Source organism: Pseudopipra pipra, chromosome 2 (assembly GCF_036250125.1).
Source record: "Pseudopipra pipra isolate bDixPip1 chromosome 2, bDixPip1.hap1, whole genome shotgun sequence".
In the NCBI taxonomy this organism is placed as follows: domain Eukaryota; kingdom Metazoa; phylum Chordata; class Aves; order Passeriformes; family Pipridae; genus Pseudopipra; species Pseudopipra pipra.
This window is the reverse complement of record NC_087550.1, coordinates 9,868,735-9,895,941: the sequence shown is the minus strand read 5'-3', so window position 1 is coordinate 9,895,941 and position 27,207 is coordinate 9,868,735. Positions and strand designations below refer to the sequence as shown.

The window sequence follows — 27,207 nt, the reverse complement described above, 5'->3', positions numbered from 1 at the left end:
AACTTGTCAAATACATATTCTTAGTGACATCCAAGGACATTGGATGATTAATTACTGCTAGTAGTAATGAAAATGTTCAAAGAATAAATGAATGGATTTCTTTTTTATTTCCATAATTACACACAAAAATTCCAAGATTAGCACTGAAGTAGCATAACCATGTCACTACAAAATGCAAATGAGTTGTATGTGCTCACCCAAATATGACTGTCTCACTCTTAAGCATTTCCTCACAATTTACTTGTTTGATTAAATCATGTAAAAACGAAGAACAGCCATTCTGAGTCCAAATCTTTTTAAGTAAGGTCGAAAGATTATGGCAAAACAGAATTGAAGCATAATCCATTATTTCCATTGTTGACTCATCCATAATAGATATAAATCTGGTATTTTGCAATACTGATTGTGAAAGGTACTCTGTGTTCACTTGTAAAATATATTGGAAAAAAACTTCAGTGATAAAGACATTTTCTATTGGTTTCCTGATAATTAATGTTTCTTCTACATATCACCCAAACTAATTTTATCCCTTGGTATTTCCAGTGATTTCAACAGAGTTCAGGCTCATAGAGCTTCAGTGTTTTGTTTTTTTTTAATAAGGAATTTTATTCTAATGTCAATCCTATATGTTATTATTACTGTGAGAAGTAACAAGCAAAGCAGACTGAGAGATAACACCACCAGAGTGTGGAATCATATGTCCTACAAGCAAAAGAGGAGTAAAGGGCAGTCTGTTTTTCCTGACAGAAATACATATCACATAAAATATACAGAACAGCATTTTACTGGATCTTACATATTTTTCAATTTAATTTCAGATTCCAACTTCACATTTTATATTCTCTAACTAGCAAGGGTTTTAAATAACTTGCACTTATTGTGCATTTTGCAATTATAATAAGGCTGGGTAATTATACAGAGAAAATTTTTTGCCATTTATTTCTAATTTGAAACTTTCCCAAAAGCATGGAATCCAAATAAAGTATTTGCAATTGTAAAAGAAGGGGAAAGACTGCAAAAAGATGTTTCTAAATAGGTAAAAATAGTCAGAGCCTCTTATCAACCTGCTGTCAATTTTAAGAAAGCGAGTGTGGGGGATGGAAAACCATGCTTGCAGACAACAGTGAAAAACTGAGTACATTTCAGCAGTACTTGACCAAAAAAAAAGTATTAAAAATATGTTAATTATTAATTATTATGTTACCCACTACAGGAGCTACCACCCCATGCCAAGCTAACACATCCTCTGCACTGGTGCAAAGAATGGTTGTTGAATTTATTTCACTCCACTTTCTCTATGTCCAGCTGAGATAAGGACTGCCAGTGACATTTTTGACCCAAGAGTGTGGGAGCAAAAGGTGGCAGTGGCTGGGAAGGGCTACAGGGGTGGCAACAGCTTGAACCTCTCTTCTCTACTCCTTCCCTCATTCCTGAAATAAATTGAATAACTATTGGACTGAAAGTATTCACAGAACAGAGAAGGGCTGTCAGGTTTTTTTTAGATAACTTTATGTCTGTGTTGGGGCAAACAATATATGGGCAGCTGCCAAAGGACAGGCACGGTTAGTCAGACTTTGGCATAGAGTTCTCAGAGTTTGAAAATTGGAAAGTTGCAGGCAGAAAGGGAGACATGTCTGTAGAAAGCACCACTGTCTATCTTTACTTTGAATTAATTATTTGTATATTGGGTGTCTGTCTCAAGTTAGTTATTGGGAGGGCTGCAGGAAATGCCTCTGTGAGGAGGTGCCAGGGAGTGCCCAGTGCTGAACAAAGCCCATTCCACCACAGGCTCACCTCCAGACACGGCAGAGAACATCAGCCAAGGTGGTTGTACCTCTGGCAAAACGTATTTAAGAAAGAGCAAAACCCTGCCTGGTGTGTGAGGAGTGAGGGGGGGGAAAAAATAACCCTTTCAGCCCCAAGGTGAGAGAAGGAGAGGAAGGAGGTGCTCCAGATGCTGGAGCTGATATATTCACACTGCAGCCTGTGGAGGACCCCACACCAGAGTAGCTGAAGGTTCTCTGAAGGAACTGGAAAGAAAAATACGTGGGCTGAAAGTGTTTTATGGGTTTTTTTGATCTTTATTTCTCACCATTCAGATCTATATTAATTGACAATAAGTTCTATCTACTATCCCTAAGTCAAGTCTGTTTTGCCCATGATGGTATTTGGTAAGTGATCTTCCAGTCCTTTACTCAAGCCACAGGCTTTTCCATCCCATTTTTGCCCCTTGTCCTGTTGAGGAGGAGCAATGAGAAAGCAGCTGGATGGGCATCTGCCAGCCAGCCAATGTGAACCTACCCCCACCTGACTGAACTTAGAAGAATCAGAAAAACAACTGAAGAGAGCAACATGAAAGTACTGATTAAAAATACTGTACTTGGAATATAATAACTAGTAAATATTTATGGAAAGCCATTATAATATTTACGTAGAATTTAGTTGTAGAAATGTGTAAGCTTTTATAGAAGCTGAAGCATGAAAATGCAAGTCAGATAAAGTACATTCTTGTAATGAAGCATCACCTCTTACTCGAAAGTGCTTGGATAGCTAGAAGACATTATTTGAAAAAGCACTATAAAATTAATCACACAGAACTGTTGGATTTTTGGATTTAGATTTTTTTTTCATTTTAACTATTTATAGAGGCATCGTAGCTTAAAATATCTTTTGGAGAGTATTTGGAACAGCTCAAATAATTTGAGATAGAAGTGGGAGAGTTGCCTTTTAGACCTTAATAATTTTGTCTACCGTGACTAAATAGTGTCTCCTCAGATTTACAGTATTTAAAAAATACTATATTGCTACCTGAAGCTTTGCATAGTTGCCCCATCTTTTTGCTTCAGCAATCTGGATAAATGAGTAATGAACTCACCCCTTAATGATTAAACAAAATGTGTTTAGGAAGGAAAATTAATTACAGAGGCAGTTTTCAAAGAAAGCAATATCCAGCTGTTTGCAATACATCGCAGTAGTGCCAAGCTTCTGGCTGTGAAACATCCAGCAGGCTGTAACTTAGGTAAGGAAACTGCTGTCTATCCTCCTCTCTAATTTTTTCCACCATTTGAATTGCCTTTGGGAAATTCTTCCTGATAGACCATTAAGTGTAGAAGGTGTACAGCATGTATTTGGCTCCCAGGATGTAGAAAACGGATTTTTGCCTTACTTTCTAATGGAATAACTCAAACTGCCTTCAGAGAAACACAGCCCTGAACAAAGCAGGGCCACTGTTTCTGGCTATGGCCAAACAGTAAGTAAAATTTCACTAGAGAGACACCTGTTGATCGGGGGATAAGGGAGGATTATTTTTCTTTGGGAGTGGTGGGTTTTGTCATATGTTTATCTGAGCATATTTAGTGTAGACTGTGCAAAGAACTGGGGTACTGTGGAAGAGGTAAACTCAGTTATGAATGTGTGCTTACTTACTTACTCAATGCATCATAGTTATAAGGACTCATTATTACAAATTATATGGCATCCAGAGCCTAAGTTATAGAGGAAAGAATAAACTCAAACAAATTTGTTTTACTTCTGGTAAATCTAGAAGCAATTCTTCAAATCTGTATTCAAATTATGCACTTATAAAGGTATACATCATCTCCAAGGACTCAGGAACTGATTCAGGTACTTGTCAAACAATAAGCATAATTGGTAACTTTCACTGCTTCCCTTATTTCGAAATAAACAACTTGACAGGAAAAAAAAATTGCAAGGCTGTTAACACCTTCACCTGCTCAGCAGTTGTTTGTCCTCCCAAAAGTCAGGATGCAATATGAGCTATGGGAAGATCACACTGTTCTCCTATTTCCCTTTTACTGATGCAAGAAGTGTGCCAAACGCTGCATTCCAGAGGTGTCATCCAAAGTGAGACAAGGTCTTTAATACATGACACCTGGCTTCCTGCCTCTTTTCCTATGCTTTCGGAATAGCAGATGGACCCCAATGCCTGAAGTATGACTAAGGCACTAGATCAAGCAACACCCCCTTAGAAATTATGCACTGGCAAGCACATGCCCTCCAAAACTGAAGCTGAAAAAGCCTCCTGTGGAGCAAAGGGGAATATTATTTGTAGTTCTGGACCTGAGCATTAATCACAACAAGGTCAGACACACGAACAAACTCTATACATTTAAATGATTCAAAGCTATTAAACTGAGCTTGTAATACTGTGTTTTCACCATGGCTATCCATGCTTTCCCTCTCACAGTTTGACACACTTGTAGGCTCGTTTTGTCTTTGAATACAAGTCCTTGTTATCATTAATGGGCTTTCCCCATATGATAGTACAGCATTTCCCACCAGGAATTTCTAATGCTGACTGGGCAGGTGGGTCACCACCTGTAAATTTGTTTTGTATAGCACAACAGGATGAAGGAAATGACAATAAAAGCAACCATCCTCAGTAAAGGTCATATGAAAGCTCATATAAAGAATTCCGAGTAATTTTTATTTTTTTTTTAAACAGTCAATGTTTGATAGAAAACTTTTTTTCCCCTCATAAAATGTTCCCTCAGTTCAGGTGAAAATAGGTTTCCTCCCCAAAATAGCAGTCACTGACTGCAAACAAACTCAGATGGAATTGTTTGAGTAGCTGCAGCCAACCCTCCTTTCATTTTATCATGCACGAACAAAGTACACATCTCATGCACTTTAGAGTGATACAGAAAGGGAGAATCAAACAAATAGTGTGGTTTGGTAACCTGGAAATGTAGAATCTCATAAATATGACCATCTATCAAGACTGTACATTTTACTTGAATGTGGTGAATAATAAATACACTAGTGTATCAGTCTACAGGAAAATGGTCATTTTTGATGCTGAAGGACTGAGTGATTGCGGGGATTAGTAAGCGCTAAAAAAAAAAAAAAAAACCAGTCCATTTAACTATTCAGAACATCAGATAAGGTGAATAAATGGTCTTAGCATAGTTCCCAAGGTGCAACAGCCCACACCATAAAACTGTTAACATTAATTGATACTTTTACTGGTACTCTGTAGAAAGATCTGAACCACATCACAGAGGCCTGAAGCTTATACACATCCTGCCTGAGCTACAGGGTTTATTCTCAAGGACTGTTCATTTGGAACTTTCTGTGAGCACTAAAACTTAGAAATATTTGCTAGTCTGTTCTACCTATAAATCTAAAAATAGGAAGGAAAAAGCCATTAAAATTTACCATTGGCTTCTACCTTTAAAGGAAAGTATAACCAACAGAGAGTGGGAGAAGGATGAGTAATCCTGGCACCTATTCTATATTTTAGCTCCTTACATCCTTTATTGTTTGCCTTGCTGTCGCATAGGTCCAGGAATTTACTATTTGTAAAAGCATATATCAACAGTATATATATAGCACAGGATATACCAACTGCTGAATTGTATGAGCAGCATAAAAGGCCAGGTTCTTCTCTGGTGCCCCTGAATACAACCCAGCATTCTCTCACAACTCTGAATCCCACCTAACATCAGATTTTAAGTCGCAGAAGTATCAGTCCTTTATGACTTTAATTTGGGACAGGACTATTTTTGTTATTCTAAATATTTCCCCTAAAACAGGCAGCCTGGGAGTGGTGCCTTCAGGAACTGAATACAGATTGCAGCATCCCACCTCCTGTCCCTGTGGGAGGCTGCAGCCTGCACACACACACACACATAAAAGTTCCCTCCATGTGGGCAGCAGCTCCCACCTGTGGAGCAGCCTCCCTTCATACAACAACCCACTCTCTCCCTTCATTTTCCATCCTGATGCAGGGGAGCCCTTTAGTCCCCAGGAAGGGGACAGGCACAATTCAGTCTGGCTGTTATGCTGGGCACAGGGAGGGAAAAGGAATGGCAATATAAAGGGTGCTCTTCTGTTTGGACTGGAAAAGGCTGCTAGGAATTAGGAGAGGCTGGGGACAAAGGCTACCACTGAGCTGAGCACCAGCAGTGGTGGCAGCAGCAGCAAACCCTGTCTGTGCCTGTGCAGCCAGGTGCTTTTTACACACATATTGCATTCTGTTTGGCACATTGTAGGTTTTCCATCTGGGCCTACTGAGCATTATATCAACCCATGCATTCACACAAGTCGAGTCCTCTAGAAGGAGGACATGGTTGCCCTTGGTCCTTCCAACCTGTCATGGTTTAACCCCAGCCATCAGCTGAGCCCCACACACCCACTTGCTCAAACAACCCTCTCGTCCCCCCAGCTGGGAGGAGAACTGAAGTCAAAACAAAGTAAAACTTTGTTAAATAATTGAAACAAAATAAAATATAAAATTAGTAATAGCAACGAAAAGGAAAGAGAGAGAAATAAGATTCAAGAGAAACAAGTGATGCTCAATGCAATTGTTCACCGCACTTGTTCAGTGCATCCCTGAGCAGCAGTCAGCCCTTCCAGCCAACTCCCCTCCAGGATTGTGTATTGGGATATCCCTGTGGCCAGTTCAGGTCAACTGTCCTGTCCATGCCACCTCCCAGCTTCTCCACACTGGCAGAGTATGAGACACTGAAAAGTCTTTTACTTAGAGTAAGCACTGCTCAGCAACAAACAAAACATTGGTCTCTTACCAACTTTATTCTCAATAAAGAAATTTCTCATTTCTTTATTTCTCAATAAAGAAATCCAAAACTCAGCACTGCACCAGCTATCAGGAAGATAATTAATTCCATCCCAGCCAAAGACAGGACACTGAAAAAAGATGTGGCCTACTGGAAAAATTGCTCTGCCCTCCTCCCCAGGAGAACCTGGTATTGGTACTTAGAGAAATGTTTATGAGACACAGATTAGACATGAGGAGCATTCAGGGAAAAGCTTCTGAGAGCAGAACACAAACTAGACAGTAATTCTCATGCCCTGTTTAGGTTCTCCTGCATAAAGTCTGACTGCATCAGTCTGAAATGTGATAAACACTATTGTGATGTGGATATTGAAAGATGCTTTCTTGCAAAAAGGGAGCAGGTGGTAATTCATTCCACATGAGGCTCTTTATTAGCTCTAAATTGTAACATGAATTGTTCACAAATGACCTTTGGACACCATCATTAAAAAATTCAGAGGACAACATTTGGAAAAGTGAGTAATCTTAGAAAAATAATTAATATGTTCTATATGTTATCTAATATCTCCTGAATATTATTTTCAAAACTTCAGAGACATTAACATGTTAATTAACCTTAGAATTGCTTTATATATAAATGAGCACTTTTTAGTCCATTTCTGATCTCTCAAAAAAAAAAAAAAAAGAAAAAAGCAGAGGTTGATTAATTGAAACCAGCATTTACACCAAATAAGCAGTTCATTCTCCCTCTGTCTGTCACCAATTTATTGACAACTTTCATTTTACTATTTCTACTTTATATTATGCTAGATTAGTTTCGGTTCATGACACAGCATCTCCTACTGCACAGAAACAGAGAAAGGACTTGCATTGCTGTTTAGATGGTGGTGACACACTGACAGCACAAAAATACCAGCTCATTTAAAGAGACAAAAATCCAGGTGCTGTATTTTTGGTCATCTTAATTGACATTATCTTCCCCACACCCCTAAAAAATATTCCTTTAAGAAACAGTGAGTTAGGAGGGAGCTAGAATAAGAGCTCTTCTGTCCTGAAAGAAGCATGACAGAAGCCTTGCCATAGGTTAGATACCCCCAGTTTCCTGAGTCCATATCATGAAGATTTTTTCCTGTAGCCTTCAACAGAGTCATGGAGTAACTTAGCCACTGAAAAATAAGTTTTTTACTTTAGTGGTTTTTTTTGTTTTTTTTGGTGGTGGTGGATTTTGTTCCTGTTTTTTTTGTAAAAAGGGAAGCACATATAATGGTTTCATAATAAAAAGCCTATGGTTTAATACTCATCAGCATCAGTTTTCACAAGGGATATGCATATGCCTGCACGTGAAACTGTTTCCTAGAGATTGATTAAAGCTTCATACTGCTTTGTTTTAGGAAAATGATCATAACTGCTATAGCTGTAAGGACAAGAATTGTTCTGTTAAAATAAATGGACTCTGCTTTAAATGCCATTGCCACACCAGCAAGGTCTGCATAAAATACAGAACTGCTGACAAGAAGGGTTAAGCAACCAAAATCTATCAATGCTAAGTCTCAACATAATTGTCGAAATGTCAGCTGAACCTTAGAGGACTACCTTTCCAAATCTTAAAACTAAATATGATTAATAGAAAAAAAGTTAAATATCAATCTCTGGGCACAGCATAATGTTTTAAAAGGCTGGTTTTAGAGATAATTAACTAAGGATCCATTCGAGAAAGGTTATAAGTCTCAAGTAGCACAGTCAACATTTTGAATGTTATTAATCCTAAGATTTTAAGCTATTTAAACATTTAGATCTCATTTAAATAGCCTCTCTTATATGTGATTTGCCATATTAACAAGGTCATTTGACAACAATTTTGCACAATTGATGTAAATTACATTACAGATGAAACTCTACTTCCAACTATGTGACTAAAGCCAAAAATGAATAGAAAGAAATCTTCTGCAAATACATGAAAAATTAAAGCTTGATATTCTCAAGATATCCCCATGTAACAATGCCTCAGAGCCCTAAAGAGGTATTCACTGATAGCTGAGTATGATTTGTAACTGTGTCTGTCAACACACATGCACAGACACGAATGCATATGTACATAACCATGAAATGATGTTTAAAAGCATTATCAGCTTACATTGCTAATTATTTGAAAATTACATTTGTGTAATTGGAATTTAGTCCTCATGCTTATGATACTCCTTAGACTTAAAATCACAAGCATTAAAAGCTAATGAATCCCCTACCTCCTCATGCAATGCACAGCTTGGATGGAAGTCATTTACCAAAAGCTTCTCAATCTTTTATTTCTCTTCATTTTCTATGTGTAGTTCCAGCTATTATTAGTGGCACACTCTTCAAACACTGTTCCAAAAACAGAAACTTAATTCACACATTTCTACTATGTGATGATTTCCCAAATACCACTTTATTTTCCCAGCCTTTCACCCCTCCAAAATGATGGGGATGTATTTGGTATTATACACATTTTAAAGAGGGGTTACTGAATCACAGGGAGTTTAAGGTCAAAAAAATTAATTGATTTGGCTTGTGAAGTTTGAGAGGTGGCTAGAAACTGATTTTTCAGCATTCCTAATATGTTTTTATGTTTATAAACTTTCTATGTTTATGGCCTTATTGACTACAATTTTGCCTCCAATTTATAAACACTTTTGCAGGTGAGACACAAGAGAAATGAAGAAATACAACTGAGGTGGCCTTGCCCTTTCCACATCAGATATACACAGATGTCTTGCTCTTCTCACAAAGCCTCTCCTCTTCCAAGGAAGAGTCCTCTCCTCTTCCCCAGTTTCACCCAGTTGCTTTCAAAACCATGAAAATTGCACCGAGTTTGACCAGGCAACCCTTATTATATACAGTGTGATACATCATCAAGTAGTAAGATGATGATTAAAAGCATTTGCAGTTTCAAGTAACTGCATTTTCTTGTTCTCTCTGTATAGTACGGTGTTTCCAAAAGTCACAGGGTGTGGATTTATGCTTAAATACAAAAATTTCCAAGTATTCATTCCCTGACCAAGAGAATAGAAAACTACACCCAGCATCACTGAAGCAGAGATTTGAGACACTCAGTTATTCTTCATTCCTTGACTCAGCAAAGGAACTACAAAGGAAAAATGGACCCTACCTGTAGCCACTTGGGGACCTCCATACATCTTCCAAATCTCACCACCCACTCTCTGCTTGGCAGACAGAATGATGCTCGAAATACCAGAGGACCAGCTGATATCTATGACCTTTTTCTTTCTTTCCAAAATCTGAGTAACTCTTTTCTTTTAGGGACACAGCCTTAATTTTGTTCAACACATAGGAGAATTAACTGAGAGGGAAGGAAATATCTGGGACTATTTAAAGCAAGAAAAGAGAGAGAGAAATTCTCACTCTCAGCATTCTACTGCAGGTTCACAATCTCTGGGCACCTTGCCAATGTGCAGGGCCACACTTCTATGTGACATAGCCTTGTGTTTCAAACAGATTAGGAGCCAGAATCAAAGCATCTGGTGTTGGCTGTGCAGAACCACTCTTCATAATTATTTTAATACTTTATACTAGCACATATTTCATGTGTCTTAGCCTACTAATACACCGTTATAGTCCATGATGTTACTGTGTTCCTCGTTCACCCATTCACTGTGACTGAAGGACATCAGTTTTATTGGTTAGTGTCTGCAGCCTTTGCCTGATGGAGATGGAGGAATGTAGACTGACCATGTGACACGATAAATCCATAGGGATTAGTGATGATGTATATCATTTTCATGCTTGTGAGAGCACTGACACTGTGGTATTACTCATTGATAATGATCCAGCTTTCCAGCATCTGCACCTCATTTCTGCAGAATATTTCTCTACATCAGCTTTTTCCCCTAACTACAACAATATTTTTTTTCCAGTTTTCTCCTTTTATTTTCAAAGTCAAAAACATTTGGGAGACTGCTTCAGCCAGCAGCTTCAGCATATTGACCAATATTCCTTTGGCTTCGTGTTTGCTATATCACAGCTTTCATTTTACACTTGATATGCTATGAATCTCCCTCTGCATATGTGACCATGTGGGGTTTGATGATAGCACTTTACCAATTACTGCTCACAGCTGCAGATCTTTCCCAATGGCATTTTCTTGGTGCTCAGCATCTTATGCTCTTTTTCAGGGCATGCCTCACACCAGTTGTGTTGCAAACGTGTTATTGGAAAAACTAATTGGCATGACATCCCAATTTTTGCTAATTTTTCTATTGATCTTCACCAGTTGCATCATTTTTGTTATTTGTAACAACAGGCATACATGTCCTAAAGGTCAAGACAGGGTATCAGAAGGACAGGAATTATCTGTAATACCTATCTGATGAATTGCCTGTACTGTCTTTACAGTGAAGTATCATTGATAGGGGCAGAAGAGCCTCAGCTTTTAAGAATTGACCAGCTTTCTCCGAAGCCACTAGGTGAAGTGTATGGGGGAATGTCAGGAACTGGTCTTGAGTGATTCCTGTCAAAGAATTCAAAGTATTTGAAGACCTTGAGGACAGATCTTCAGTGCTTGTGAAGAGGTGGCTTTCTCTAGCCTGTTAACAGATTGACTCTTCTCTTAATCCTTTTCTGCTGCAAAGACAGTTCCTTGCTTCTGAATGGCATGGAGAAAATGATGCCCTGATTCCAAGCAGATCCATGTTAACCATTTCCAGCCATTGCTTGGGAGTATACCTAGAGGTTTAACACAAGTGACATGACATATGTTGTTCCTGGCTTTTCAGCCAACCTGAGAACAAGGAAGGCAAACCTATAACCTGGTACTTGTTTTATCTCCTTCCAGTAGTCAGAGAACCTTTTATATGTATGTCTGCAAAGCCCAGGCTTTCTCCTACCAGAGGAACATTAATTCTGTCTTTGTCTCAAAGCAGGTTGTAGAGGTGTGTATAGAAGAGCTCTCTGAATATACATAGTGAAAGAGCACAGATAAAATGTATGGAAAAGGTCTGAATTTTCATAAGGAAGCAGTAAGAGTGCAGGCTGTGATGTAATATACAAATTCACAAAGGAAAAGCCATTGTTAGAGAAAATATGGATATGCAAAAATAAAATTGACAAGAAATTTTATTCTGCCAGTTACAGTAGGCCATTGACAGATTATGTTATGGGAGAAAATGCTTCACTAATGCAGTTAATGTGGCATTATCCCAGATGTATCTAAATTGCTTTCATTATTCTACACCATGCAGCCTGAATGCTCCTATTTTACTATGTTCTTGTCTGCTGGGTTGTTTTTAACTGGCAGCCTGAGAGACCAAGAAATAAAAATTAAATTTTCAAACACTTGGAGATGTTATATAAGCCAGTCTCTCAGTTTTCCCCTGCTAACAAATGGGAATGTTTTCATATCAGGTGGATTTGAATAATCATTTAGATAGCTATTTGCAGTTCATTCAAGGTAGTTGGTGGTTCTTATTGTTCAGTATCTGAGTATTTCTGAGTCCAAGATGTGTATTTTACAGTATCAAGGGAAGTAATGAGTCTCTGTGAATCCTTCTTTAAGTACACTACACGAGTTTAAATACATATAACCTACAGTGGAATAAAACTTTTCTGGCCTGTTTTGCTTCAAATCTGGTGCTTCCTTTTTAATTTCATTTCAGCTGAAGCTATTGTGTTCAAAACCACAGCAGGAGGTGCTACAAAGCCTCAAAGAGACATCAGATAGAAAGAACAGCTCATAGCCCAGGAAACAAGTAGCAGCATCAATGCTTCAGCCTCTCAATAGTGAATGGCTAAGGAATCTGTTCAAATGGCATATTGCAAATCCTATCTGCTGCAAAGTTATTTTAACCGCTGATGATAAATCTGTTCTGGGTCTGAAGCAGTGAAACCACACAGTAAAAATACAGTAATTTCAGGTAGAATATAAAGTTGAGTCTTTACAAATGTTCATGGCCAGTATTTATTCACCTAGGGAGCATGCAACTCTAGGTCACTCTTACCTTTCTGTAGTCCAGGTCCAGAGATGCACCTAAGAGTCCTGTAAGCAAGCCACCAGCTTGGTGGTGGGAGATGTGCTTCTCCTTTTCCCTGTCTGCCCAGCTACTTCCCACTCAGCTCTGGGAGCTGGAAAGCAACACTGAAAATGCCTCTTTGATTGTGCTGGTGAAACAAAGACATGCTGCTGGTACCCCTTCAAAGAGATGAACTGGAAAAGAAGCACTAAGAGCCACAAAAAGCTTCTAGGCTGCTTTTTCCCACTAGCTTTTAAATTCCTTTCAGCATCTAAGCCCAACAAAGCAACCCTCTGCCTTTGAGGTTGTCTCTTGCTACAGCATGGCTCACATTATATAGCACTGGCTTAGGCATTTACTTATCAATGTCAACTAGTTTTCCCACCTGTTAAGTAGAGTTTCTTCACCTGTTTTGCAGAGCAAATCATGATTGAGCTGAAAAAGGGAAAAAAACAAAACAAAACCAGAGCCACTACTGTATATTTATTGAGAAATAGAAACAAATATTGGCCAATTGCGGTAGACTAAATGTTCTAGATGTTTCCAGTCCTGGTGTGAACATCAAATTTTAAATGAACTCTAAATTAGCAATAAGGAATTTTAGGAAAAAAGTAGGATGCTGTGACAGAGGAGTAAGAAATGGATCCAGTAGTACTCCAGATATGGCAAACAGAAAAGAGTGAAAGATGCAAGAATGTACAAGAGGCAATTTTGAAGGACCACAATAATAATGCTATTAACCAGGTAAGATTAGGTATTTTGGCTGTAGCACTTTGCAACCCGTGGTTAGTACATGAGATCTGGTCCACCGCAAGTAAGAACATAAATCCTTTCTTTGGGTATCTTTAATACAAAAATGTCAGCTATCTTTACCTGGGAGACTGTAGCCTCATTCAGTTGTTTGTGTTATTCATCACTCATTAAAGTGAAACATGGGTAAATGGATGTAATGGCAGCCCATAATGACAGCTAAAGGAAGGGTAATAGGCCCTTTTACCCTTTATGCCTCAAACTCTTCTATGTGCATTTATGGATGATATAGTGGTTAATTGCCTCCCTAGATAATAAATAATGCATCATATGGTTCCTCAGCATCCCATCCGGAGGATTTCACTCATTTTGAAAATTTCTTTACTTGCAGAGTCATTGGCTCTCTCTTTCTCCTTCAGATACTAATATTTACCAGTAAACCCCCATGGTTTGATTTATCTCCTTGGTCTTTATCTCACAAGATTTTTTTTTTTTTAATTCCTTTATTTAGAAATGGTTATTGGCCCATAAATTGCCACAATCTTAAACCAATCTGAAGGATTCTGAAGATATTAAAATAAGGAACTCATCATTTAAATCCTATCAGAGAAATTTCTTTGTTCCTTCTTCTTTTGGAATAAATTCTGATCTGTGCAATTAATTTCTCTTGTAAACTTATGTGCAAGCAGTATATATAATTTTTGTAGTAACAGAGATTTGTACACTGTAGCACAACTCTACCTGAAAGGATTTAATCTTTTCAAGCTGTATACAGGTCATAGTATAGCCCTGGTTTTTTAATGTCACTGGATAATAATTTAAACTTGTGAATAGCATCACTTTCATTGTGGAGCTTATAAGAAGAATTTAAAAAAACAAATATTTTTGGCTTTTGGATTTTTATACCCTTGTAACTAGAAAATCATTAAACTGCAGAAAGTAAATACTTTTTAAAATTTTTTTATAGAATTGGAGGACAAAAAACTTGTAACTGAAAAAAGTTATTCAAACCTATGAAATTATTTTAATGAAATTATTATAATTAAGCATAAGTCACATGCTTAATGAGAGATTTGCATTAGTTCTCTGCTCTGATTTTGACCCACAGACTTATTCAATAGTCCTCCACTTTTTGTTACAGAAAATTTATTAGTGGAAGACGAAGGGGTATTAGATATTGACATTTATTCCTCTGGAGATTTGGGATCCATTTTAAAAGACCCTGACTACTGACATTATTAGGGAATTAATTGCTTCTACTGAGTCTGTTCATGGACAATTATGTAGGATTGCCTCTCTGAAGTCTATAATGAAAGTAGTACTGAAAGCCCAGCGCTGCAAAAAAGCATTTCACCAGTTTTGCCCCAAATAATAGAGTGTTTTATACTGGAGGGTCTTTTTAAGGCTAACTTTTGCATTTAGAAAATTTTGTATTGAATTTATAAAGAAGTCTGTTGGAACTAAACAACCAAGCAATTCAAAACTTACCAGCAGTGTTAGCTGAATTATTTCAGGTGTTGCACACACACACACGTGCATGTATATATTACGGATTATATGAGATACTATCTTTATTTATGAATATTCTGCAAATTTATTGGAAGCAATACAATATTTTTTCTACAGCTGAAAAAAAAATCTGCATAATTATGAAGTCAACCGTCTCATAATTACTAATCAAAACTCACAGAGCTTATTTCAAGTAGGAGGATACCTACACTGAACTTAGCCCAACAATATCTATTCTTTTAAGCGTGGTAGTTCACTCCATTAACGTGCCAGAATTACATGATTCATAGGTCTATAATTATGCTATTGAAGAAAACCAGAAATGGATAGATCATATATACCTCAAAGCCTCCATACTTTAAAGCAAGGAGGGAGGGGAAAAGGATATAGTAAGACAAACACCAGCATTCACCATTGTTCCATCTTGGATCCTGGAACCTTCATAATTCTAGGTGCAGTGCAAACAAAATAATACAAAAACATTTTAAAATGCATCAAAGAAATGTTGTTGTTTTTTTTTTAATTTAAAAAAGGGAGTATAAGGAAGCACAGAGGAAAGAAAAGGCAACAAAATTTGATAAGACAAGTTGCAGCTGGATAGAAGATGGTAAAAAATGAAATGACCAAAGGCAGCTTCTAAATGAGAAATTATGAAATTGCAGACTTGATTCATAAATATCTTGTGATTGTGAATGTATTGTGAAATCATAGATTCTAGCAGTGCAGTTTAGTTTAAGTTTGATATTCGTTTATGAAAACTACTGAATCGGGGCCTCACTAAGGATAATAAATAGGAATAGGCAGAAAACATACTTATCCAAACAGGTATTCGTGAAAGGAAGCGAAAGAAGTACTAAAATAACAGAGTAAGAAAATTGTGGAAGAAATAAAGGAGAATTTAAAAAATATGTTACGTACAAGCTCAGCAAAAAGTCCTTATGCTATGCTTGGAGTTATTCACCTGCAAAATGTTTTGCTCCTCTGAAGCTGAAAAATTACTTTGCCTGTAAAAAAAAAAAAAAAATTAAAATAAGAGAAAAATCAATAGCAGATAGTACAGGAGCAATATTATATTGAAAATGGGACTGTCTCTTAAGTTAAGAAACTTCTATAGAGCTGTGGAGAAATAAAGACACTTTAGTTCTAATGAGGATAAAGCTTTTTATGAAAACCTGATGACTGAGAAAACGCAGAGAAGGTGTTTCCCTCTCCCACTTCCCCTAAAACCCAAGCAAACAAAATAAATCCTGATAAAGTGTAATATTTAGCAAGGGATGTTTACACACCAGAAGAGAGAACACAGCTTATACCTCACGCGTGACAGATCCTCCAGCACACGTATGTGCATTTCCTGGTTATCCACTCAGTGTGCCAGCTCCTTTGGGAACAACAGCACCCAGAAACTTTGCTGGCTCTAGCAAAACCTGGCAGGAGCATGAACGGCTTCAAAGACTGCAGATGACAAATAAATTCCTCAGGCAGGTGAACAATAGGTGCTGGGATTATCTGGTTAAAGTTCTGGGACATCTTCACGGTTGTCATGAACCGGCAGCTCAGCCCAACCCAGCCACTCCCTTGTTCTCCCCATGGGATGGAGAATCAGAAGGGGGACAGTGAGAAGACTTGAGGGTTGAGTTTAACATCTGAAGCATATTGGGTGTGCCAGCAAAGCAAAACAAGGAATACACTCCCTGCCTCCTGCACCCTGCAGGTGCTCAGCCATCCCCAGGAGAGTGGGGCTCCCACACACGTAACAGTGACTTGGGAAAACAAACACCATCACTCTGAAAGTCCCCCCCTTCCTCCTTCTTCCCACAGCTTGACATGCTGAGCATGATGGTCTGGGACACCCCTCAGCTCAGGTGGGGTCATCTGTCCTGGCTGGGTCCTCTCCCAGCTCCCTGTACCCCCCTGGTGACTCGCTGGTCGGGTGGTGTGAGAAGCAGAACAGGTCTTTGCTCTGTGTAAGCCCTGCTCAGCAGTAAGGAAAACTTCTCCCTGAATTATCAAAACTCATCCAAATCACAGGCCTATATGAGCTACTACAAAGAAACTTGGCTCTATCCCAGCCCCAAACCAATACAGCTGTAAACTGAAAATTGAAATGTTGCTTCAGATTTAGTTTCTTTAGATTCTCTGTTGTGTCATATGACATCTTGACAAAAAAAAAAATCTGAACCATTTGGCAAATGGCAGTGTTTAGATGACATAGGTCAGTCAAGAGAATCTAAATGCTATGTCCAGAACTGTAGAAATTTGTTGTTTAAAATAATTTATTTGTGCCACTCTCTTGTGCCTAAGAAACAGAAACACAAATGCACAAACCTGCATACCTAAATTGGTTATTCAACTAGAGAAGTGACCATCTGAAAGTACTCTTCTAGGAATAACAAATACATGGTGACTACAGAAAAGGCACACATATGGATTATGATTAATAATCATATAGCATAAAATAGAGAAATACATAACAGAACCAGTGACTAGTCAGTTTTTCCACCACACCAACAAAACTAATTCATATTTTTCAGGGTATTCTTAGGCGAATTTTGGGTATGAGGTTAAAAGTGATCAACAAACATTAGATGACATAATGCAAATGGCTTCAGCAGAATAATTTAATAATAGGCCTTTGCCAAATGGCTCAAATTATCTCATTCCCTTTCTCAGAAAGGATTCTTCTGGTAAGAGTCTGAAGATTTCAAAAAGGAACAAAATAGAAACTCTGAAAACCTGTACAATTTCAAAATGAAAGAGAGCCTTTCTGAAGTTTTCCTTTTTAATCATCCCGTTATATGTTACAGAGGCCACATTTTTCCTCTGTTAAACCTTGTGGGATACAGATTAAAAATTTGCAGCAGACAGCTTTGTGCAAAGAGCACTGCACTTGCTTCCCTGCACCTTGCCCTTGAGGCTGCCCTTTTGCTTAGCTGAAGAATCACTCCTGAAAAGGGATAATATCAACATCAGCACCAGTTTTCAGCATAAGCCATGTGGGCAACTGCTGACACCCCTCCTAGTCTGGGAGGGTGGCAAAAATCACAATTTTAAGACCTCCTGTCCAGTGCCAAGTGCCCAGCTCGGCAGTGGCTGCAGGATTGATCTCCAGCACTCTCCTTTCCACCAGGGAAATGACAGAGGGAATGAAATGTTGGGCTCAGCAGCACCTGACTCTAGGTCAGCCTGGCAAAGAGCAGGGCAAGGACACGAGGACCAGGTGCACAGCGGGCATTTTTGGACATTACCTTGAAAAATGGTGCATGGGGAAGTTATCTTGTCTACACAGCAAAATGATTTCTCCACCCTTCTCCAAATGTTTCTTCTTGGTCATTGGGGCAAGAAAGCCAGCTTAACCTATGCCACTGAGAAGTCTGAGGACAGACTTCACAAAGAAACAAAGCTGCAGGGAGCCTCTAAACATCCATACATGCATGGCATCCACTTTTTGCAAGTTAAAAAAATCCAGTGTAACATAACACAGCCTAACACTTTTCAAATCATGATGGTTTGTGTATCTAAACAGGAGCTGTATATCTAAATTTCAGAATTTGAACATAAGCCATTTCTTATCACCAAGAAATCTGTTGTAAACTAGGGCAAGTAAGAATTATGCAACACATGAGCAAAGACTATTCTCTGAATAATTTAAAATAATATTAGTAATCAAAAATATTAATATTATTAATAATTATTCATTAATATTAATACATAACCTGCTCATATTTTTTTAAGAAATAAATGTACAGTCAGCTATCAAACAACTGGATGATTAAACATACATATGTGCAATTTAAAAGGAATACTTTTTAATAAAGGACAACAGGAAAAAAACGTAGTGAACATATTGCACTGCCAGCAGTCTCATATCTGTGTGATTAGGTCAATATGTTTGTAGCAGCAAAAAAGTATATATTGTGAGAAATTATAGAAGGTGTGTTGTCCTGTCAGCTCCCTTCATGCAGTGAAAGGTCACTGATCCCACTGTGGAAGAAAGCTGACAACTTCTGTGTAAGACTGACTGACAGCACATTTGCTGCTGGACATCGTGCCTGGTGTCAAAAGATCAGTGGAAAACCAGGCAGCTTTAGCACTTATGATTTTAAAGCCAAGAGCAAAGTAAAGTCATGTCCAACTTTCATGAGAAATGGCACCTGAAACAGTTCATTACCTATTTATAACCTTTAATAACCCTTGTAATTAACTGTGGTAATAACCCTTTCAGAGAAAATGGGCAGGGTTGGTTCCTGGTACACGGTTTAGTCCTGCAGCTTTCCCAGTTTAGCAATCGAAGAAAATTGTAGTTGTCACAGTAGTTTACATAGGACAACTCTGGAAGAGAAAAGAATAAATATGAGCAACATGTGGTATCATAATTTACCATACCCTGCTCTTCTTTAGCTCACCTTCCTATGGATTTTGGGTGGAGGGATTTGATTTCACCTGTAAATCTCAGAAGAGTTTGCTCTCAAACACAAAGGTCCTGATTCTCTTTAGATCTCCAATAAGTTACATGACAAGCAACTCCACTGATATAAAAGAGGTTTAAGAGGAATCAGATCCTTACTCTCCAGCTGTCCGTGGCACTTGGATAAAATGCGGTTCCTAATTCTCTTTCTGCTTGTGAGGCTGTCTCACGAGCACAGCACCTTGTTACTGGCCTTGAGAAATGTTTTAGAGCTCCATCAGGCTTATTCAAACAATGCACAAGAGTCCTTAAGCAGAACTCAATTACTATTCAAGTGGAAGAATAGGTAATTGGACAACACTCATCAGTTTTGGAATAAATGATATTAGGTGCCTGATCTGAAAAGCAAACCTTTGGGTTATAAAACAGAAGGAGGATTAATTTAATGAAATACAATCCCAAAATTTCCAGTACTCCTAGGTTAGAAATAATGAAACAAAACCTTTCCACTATATTTCAGATAGAAGCAAAAGAGGAGGTGCATGTACATTTTGCATTTTAAATTATCTAGATTACTTTAGAACTAGAAAAGGAACCTTGGTTAGACATTTCTCAAATTATTCTTGTATCAAAAATATTTCATCCCTATGTAACCTTTATCGAGCTGTGACTCAGAAGAAGCATTAATATGAAGTTTAATGAATGCAGATGGGAAACTGAAAACTATTCACTGATTTTATTCTACTTTAAATTAATTTCTAAATATAAGCATTGATACAAACATGCATGAATAGAGTCATATGTGTATATTTTCTTAAATGTACTTTTAGTGGTAATTTTTCATAAGTATAATTAAAATGTTTCAAAGATATTTGGACATTTCATTCTCCAAAGAAGTGATAACAAGTAGGGGTTCCTAAATTGTTTGTAAAAGGAAGACACGAAGTTATGAGAGAAATCTAGTCTACCTTTCCATGATTTAACCCATGGCTAAACCATAGTTGCTATAAATATACTAAAACTGAAATGCCAATCTGGAAATTGTGTCTCTCCCAGTTTGAGACTCCCAAATTTGAGACTCCCAAAATCTGGAATATGTTACATGGAGTAACTTGAAGGACACATCTTGAAATATAGAAATAAAATATTTCAAAAAAAAACCTCAGCCAAGGTTAATGAAATAGTGGTGATCTGCAGAAAGCCATGGCTAATTTTTGTGAAGATTCTGAATAAAGGCAAGAAGAATGCTGATTGAAAGAGTGTGCAACTACCCTGGTCACATAATCAGATATATTTAGACCTGCACTGTCTGTTCAGAAAGAATGCAGCTTCTGGGCTAACTAATTAATTTTTTTATGGATTCAGAGTCATAAATTAATTATGTTGCCAAGACTAAATACTGTTCATATATCTATATATCTATAGTCCAACGTTATATGTAAGTGGTTGTTACATATGGTTGATATATTTTCATATTTGAATAATGACACTGGTAGCTAAAGAAAATATAAAAGCTATATGTAATTTAAACATACACATTTTACAGTCATCAAGTTGGGAGCATAAACATATATGGCCAAATGGTTTTTTGGGGGGAAAAAAAACCACAACAAAAAACAACTGAAAAAACCCCAGTAAATACTTGAATTTAGAGGATTTTAGATTCAAAGTAACTCAGGTTCCTTATTTCCCTGTTACAGGAGTTGTTACACTTGGTGTGGCAGAGTGAAATATTCATTGCCTTCACTGAGGGTTGGATGTGACCTTGGAGTCTAATGATTTGAACAGTTACCTCGGATGAGGGAAAGTGGGGTTTCGGTTCCTGCACTAATGAATGTTCGCGTTCTGTATTCAACAATAATTGTACAAAATGCATAAATATTCATAGGTGTTGAGATTCTCTCCCCTTGCAGATGAGCATTCTCATCCTCAGGTGAAAGCCCTGCTCGATTTTCTTGTCAGAGCGTGATTTGACCCCTAGGTTTCACCACTGACTGGGTTTGAGAGGTCACTGCTTTGGCCACTCCTCAGTTTACTACTCATTTAAATTGGGCTTTGTGAAAAGAGAAAATGCACATGGATTTACATGTACCCTTTACCTTAATATGTCTTCAGCTATTCCATCCTGGAAGAGTATTGTATTTTCAATACCCTATTGATCCTGCAGTACTTTGGGCATTTGAAGATATGGATCAAATTGTAAGAGAGATCCAAACAAAGAAAAAGAAAGCACAGCAGAGAAAATGTATTCCTGTGAGTGAGACGAAGACCAAACCAGAATGTACACAGTCACTAAGTACATCTTGTCTTTAACCTATTTTCCACAGCAGGCAGATCATTTTGTGAATTGCAAGAAAATTAATCTGCAGAATCAGCAACCGGAAGTAAATCTGAAGTGAAATTCCTAACTTATTGTTAAGTCTCTGAACTACTTTTCCCTAACTGTGTACAGAGAAAGCAAGTTACAACTTTGCTTTTACCCTCTTCAGAATAGAGGTTTCTGAACAGCACATTAACTTTAGTAGCACAGTCAGTAACATTGCCATATTGATCAATAATGGTGTCTTGCTTCTTTTTATTCTTTTTTTTTACTATTCAGCAGTGCCACTCCCCATCCATTACATTTTTCACAGAAAAGCTTTGCTGACTCCAGCAAGACACACAAAGAAACTTTGTGCACAATTTATCAGTACAATTCCTGAGAGATGCTGCAAAGGCTGTGAAAAGCAGGATGCTCCCCTTTCCTGTTCATTTTAGCCTATTTTCTAACCTCCCTTCCTGAGGATCCTGTGGTAGAGTTGCTCTGTTCACTGATACCAACTACATCTGCTTCTTTTGTTTTCTTTTATCTGTCCCTAGTCTCTGTTGCCAGCTGTAAAGTGCTCCATGGTTATTTGAGAGTAGAAAGTTTGAAAGAGGGATGAAGAAGGTTAATTACAGCAGCATAATTAATATTGTTTCCACTGAAGTAAATGGCATTTTTGTCATTTGATGTAATAGAGGCAGGATTACACTAATTATAATTTTATAATCTCCCCATTAGAGAAGTACAACAGCAACTCCATTAAAACATATTGCTTAACATTAGATTCCCTTCTGACAGAATCCATAAACTAGAACTTAAATGTTCAAAACATGAGATGTGCAACACAATGTTATATCAGGCAATATCTATGCTTTCTGGAGCTATTTTAATGATTCACATTATGTAAAATTCACTCTTTTTCCTATTTCAATCTCATAAAATCACGCCAGATCTCAAACCATTTCTAAAATATACTGAGTAGAATGCCTAGATTGATATTTTTGCCTTTGTAAAGCAGGAATTTCAGCTTAATAAGTGAAGAAAGAGCTCAGCATTAATTTAGCACACAAAAATTGCAACTGTGGGGATAAACAGACTACTGGAAAGTGTAGTCTTCTAACCCACTATCAATTATTTTGATTTTTTAAAAAATCTATTTTACCCTCCCTATTTTACATAAATAAACAAAGAAGGTCATGTATTATCATGGCATTTGGAAAACAATCACACTTCCAGGTCTTACCTTTGTATTACTTATCCATGAGTAACAGGAGGAGGCCCAGGATGCCCTTCCAAAGTACTGCAGAGATGTGCTTTCTGGAACACATCTTTTAGAAGCTACGTTTTCACTAAAATTAGCAAAGCCAACTCAGCAGAAAACTTGATGACAGATTCTAAACACCTGTGGGAAGTAGGTCAGTATTAGAACTTGCACAAAAAGAAAACGACCAACAACAACAACAACAAAAACCCCTCTCTGCAAACCTAATTTAATTATGTCAGCTATCAAACTGATGCCATATATAGAACAGTCCCTGCAACATTTTTAAACTGAAAAGACACTATGGAGGGATTATTAAGAGATGGATCCATCTACCTACAGTAATTTCACTTCCATGCACACTTTGCAAGATCTGTAGATTTGGCAGGAATCACATCTATTGTGGTGTACAACCAGATAAAGATTTCTTCCATTCAATCCTTCAAATTAATTCATTAGTATGGATATTTTTACACAGATTTTCTTACTTCTTTAGATATGGTAACGATAACATCTTTTACATATTTCCTGCTAACTTGGACTTTGCCCTTTTGTTCTTTCTTTTCAGAATCACAAGTTTTTACGAACAAGAGGGGTATTTTAAAAATAAAAATTGTCAGGAGTTTGTAGATGGTCACTGCTTAACTATTTCTTCTTGCTTCCATTCAAACTATTAAACTTCTGTGACTGATGTTTATCTTCAGGTTCGCTGTGAAGTTGATGAAGAGATGGATATTCACAAGCTAGAACAAAAACACCTGTATAAAATGAATCTGTATTCACTACATGCCCATAATTACACTCACAAACCCAGAAGTTTCTATGAGCTGCTTAAAGGTGCATAGCCTGGGGCCATATTAAAGTAGATGGTGATGCATCAATGTTGAGAGTAATTTTTGGGCACCTTATTCCAATGATTTCTCTCATAAAGAAAAATGCTGAACTGAGTTTATAAAATAATGAAATGAAAATTTTAACATCATATCAATATTCACATTAATTCATCACCTTGGAAGATACCTAAACCGTAAAAAATTGTTGCTTTCTTCAACAACCTTTAATTTCTATGCTACAGTTTTCTTTGGCATTGTCACAACCTGCTGAATAGATACTTTTTTGGAGCTAGAGAGGTGGTTCAAAACTGGCAACTAAAGACAAAATTCTGACTAGTGAAATGATTCTTCTGTATTTGCTCATATATGTGTGTATTACATAGATAAAATCACACATTAGAGCCCACTGCAGCTATATATTGATGATATAGTAATATAAATTAACCATTAGCACACATTTTAAAAAATATCAGTAGGTACTCAGTCTGAAAATACTTGAATCACATTTCCAGAGGAATCAGCCTGTTTCAGTACTTGTTTCAAACAGGTTGACTAATGTCTGGCCACACATTCCTGGTCACAGTGGACATGAGTTTGGTTTTTGTACAGCTTCTCTTCTGCTAGGGATCCCTCACACAGCCAGTGTAGAAATAGGAGACTATCTGAGAAGCTCAACATTGTTAAAAATAGTTTTTTCATTGGTTGAGAAGTAATTTCAACTCTAAGTTTACAATTTCTACTTTTTTTTATTTTATTTTAATTTGGTGAAAAAAACCCCAGAAAACTACTAACAGTGTTCATTATGGAACCATATGTTAAACTAAAAAGGAGATAAAATGTGTAATTGTATCACTATGACTGAGATTCACCAAATGTCTCAAATTCACTTTTTAATATGCAGGATGTTAAACCCATATCCTGTACATCAGAACTGAAACTTTTAAATAATCATATTTTCAAATTTATAGCTTAGCATGAAACAATGGGATAAATTTTGCAATGCATTGCCCACATAAGCAAGCAAACCACAGTGTTTGATCAAAGGTTTTTTTTTCTGTGTGTTTACTTTACAAAATGAGTTCAGTTGAAGAATATAGGGTTATGATGAAACTTTAATGATGGAAGGGGCACTTGGAAATTGAAAAGCCATTATTTCTCCCTGCAAAAATTGTGAATCCTACAGTAAGTACTCCTGGAAAGCTTCAGCTCTTTAGGAACCCTATAACACTCCAGAAACATAAAACCAAGCAACATCTTCCTCTTCATTGCCAAAATACACAGTTCTCAGTAATTAAAAACTAACAAATCTGTTTGTTGTTAGTGGCACAAAAGGAACTAAAGAGCCTGCAAGAGCATGGGGAGGATGCAGCAGCAGTGTTTTCAGGTCAGTGCCTGGAAGAAGCAGATTCCTGTGTGATAGAGGTTACCAGTCTTTCAGAATTACAAGGTGAGTTAGGTTTCAGTGAAAGCTGAGCATTCAGATAACGGGGAAAGCTGACAAGGCAGCCCTGGGGGATTGCTGTTACTGGAACCCGTCCATCCATCCATCCTCCAATCCATCCGGCTTTTAAATCCCCTCCCTGAGCAAGTTACTCAGCAATAATCTCATAAATTCTCATAAATTCCAGACTACAGTAGCAGTAAATTGATGTCTTACTACAGCTCTGCAAAAATCAAAGTAAATACTTCTCTGAGGCTGTGTCTTACCAAATAACTTCCATCCTTAGAGTCTGGCATATGCAGAAGACTTATTAATGAAGATTCCTTTAATTAAATGTTCTCAAAGTACCATTGAAAAAAAATAGCACCATAACTTTGTCACATATTTGAGACCAGAAGACCAAGTTTCATTTTTTGTGCTGAGTTTGGAAAAAAAGGTCCTGAACTTAGGTCTTTGACATCTCTGGTAATATTCGTGTCATGGTGACCTTAGTCTCTCTCTCTCTTTGGCTGACTTATCATAATTAGCTTCAAAAAGTGAAAGCACAATTAAATTTCTTTTTAAGGACACAAATATATTTCACCCAACCTTATTAGTTACTTTAGTGGAATTTCAGGGGGACTAAACTTAAATTGACAAATATAGTTGTGAAAAAAATACAGTCATAACAATCTGTCCTGAAAAATGTTATCCATTGCAGCTATCACCATAACAGTCCTGTGAATATCACTTTCAGGGTATTTTCTGTCTGGCCAACTATAATTTATTTGTGTATTCTTGCTGAAGATACATTTTGAACATCTGGTGGTATTTATATGTCTAATTCTTTAACATATTAATTGCATTTAAAAATAAAAAGACTACTGTAAATAGAAAAGTTCCTTTGAAATACTTCCTGTTATCTCTCATCTTTCCCTGTGACTCTCAGCATGCTTTTGTAGTGGGTTTTAGATCTAAAATGTGTAAGTCTTGAAAGGCAAATTTATGTGCATTCATAATACTAAGCAGTGCATAATTAGATTTAAAGAATGCAACTGATAAAACATGTCTACTTTCTCTGTTGTTGCTGATATTTATAACTGGCACATGGAATTTAATATGGATCATTACTTTCCCAGGATTTTACACATTAGCTATGGTTATGGCATTACTCCAGTACTTTCTGATTGTTCAGATGTAAAATATTTTCAGGCTGTACATATTAGAAAAATCCTTTTCATCGCATTTGTCTTATTAGAAGAAGACCAAGTCTTACATCACCATAGTGATGTGTTAATTTGTGTGTTGTACTTATCTGTCTTTCAATATGATTCTAATACCTGCCAGAACACATCATTTTTACTGAGCCAACCATCTCCAGTATGTACACACCTGCAAATTATCCATGGCTTTAGACAGTAGGCCATTTGTATGTGTTGATTTATAACATTTCACTCCACCATTTATTTCAGAGGAAGCCCTCCACGTGAGTTTAAAAAATATTGATTCTCAGAAATTCACAACCCCAAGTGCTGGATGGACCTGGTTCTCCTCGGTGGTGCCAAGCAACAGGGCAAGAAGCAACAGGCAGAAACTGATGCCCAGGAAGTTCCATCTGAAAATAAGGAAGAACTTCTCTACTGTGTGTGTGACCTTGCACTGGAACAGATTGCTCAGAGAGGGTGTGGAGTCTCCCTGACTGGAGATATTCAAGACCCATCTGGATGCAAACCTGCTGGAGCAGGGAGGTTGGACCAGATGACCCACTGTGGTCCCTTCCAACCTGCCCTGTCCTGTGATTCTGTGAAATGAAAACTTTTTGAAATATTTACAAAATAAACTATGCTTTAGTATAGGAAGAGCTCATGACTTTTTTGATTCCTCAAATATTTCTTTTCTTTTCCATGCCATTTTGTCTAGAATTTTCCTCTGATTGCAGGAAGTGAATTTTATTTCAATTAAAAAAAAAAATCAAACTCAGGGAAACCACACTGGCACTAAGTTTGCATTATTTGTAAGCGCTCGAATTTTGAATAATAATCAATCTAACCAAGCTAAACCAACATGCTATATTTTTCAGATCTCATTTTTGACAAATATTATCACTTTCATTGTAATCCTTCAGAGACTTGTACCCACGTCTTAAAATTTTAGATGTGAACTCTATTACAAAAATCATTGGAA

At 37.3% G+C, this 27,207-nt stretch overlaps 1 long non-coding RNA gene across 1 annotated transcript; it reads left to right on the top strand.

Annotated features, from left to right (window-relative positions):
- The first annotated feature begins 2,949 nt into the window (after window positions 1-2,949).
- Window positions 2,950-26,878, top strand: LOC135409004 (uncharacterized). The gene is made up of 3 exons (XR_010427971.1): window positions 2,950-3,019; window positions 24,925-25,050; window positions 26,496-26,878. It is a non-coding gene; the product is annotated as an uncharacterized LOC135409004 (long non-coding RNA).
- The last annotated feature ends 329 nt before the right edge of the window (window positions 26,879-27,207 follow it).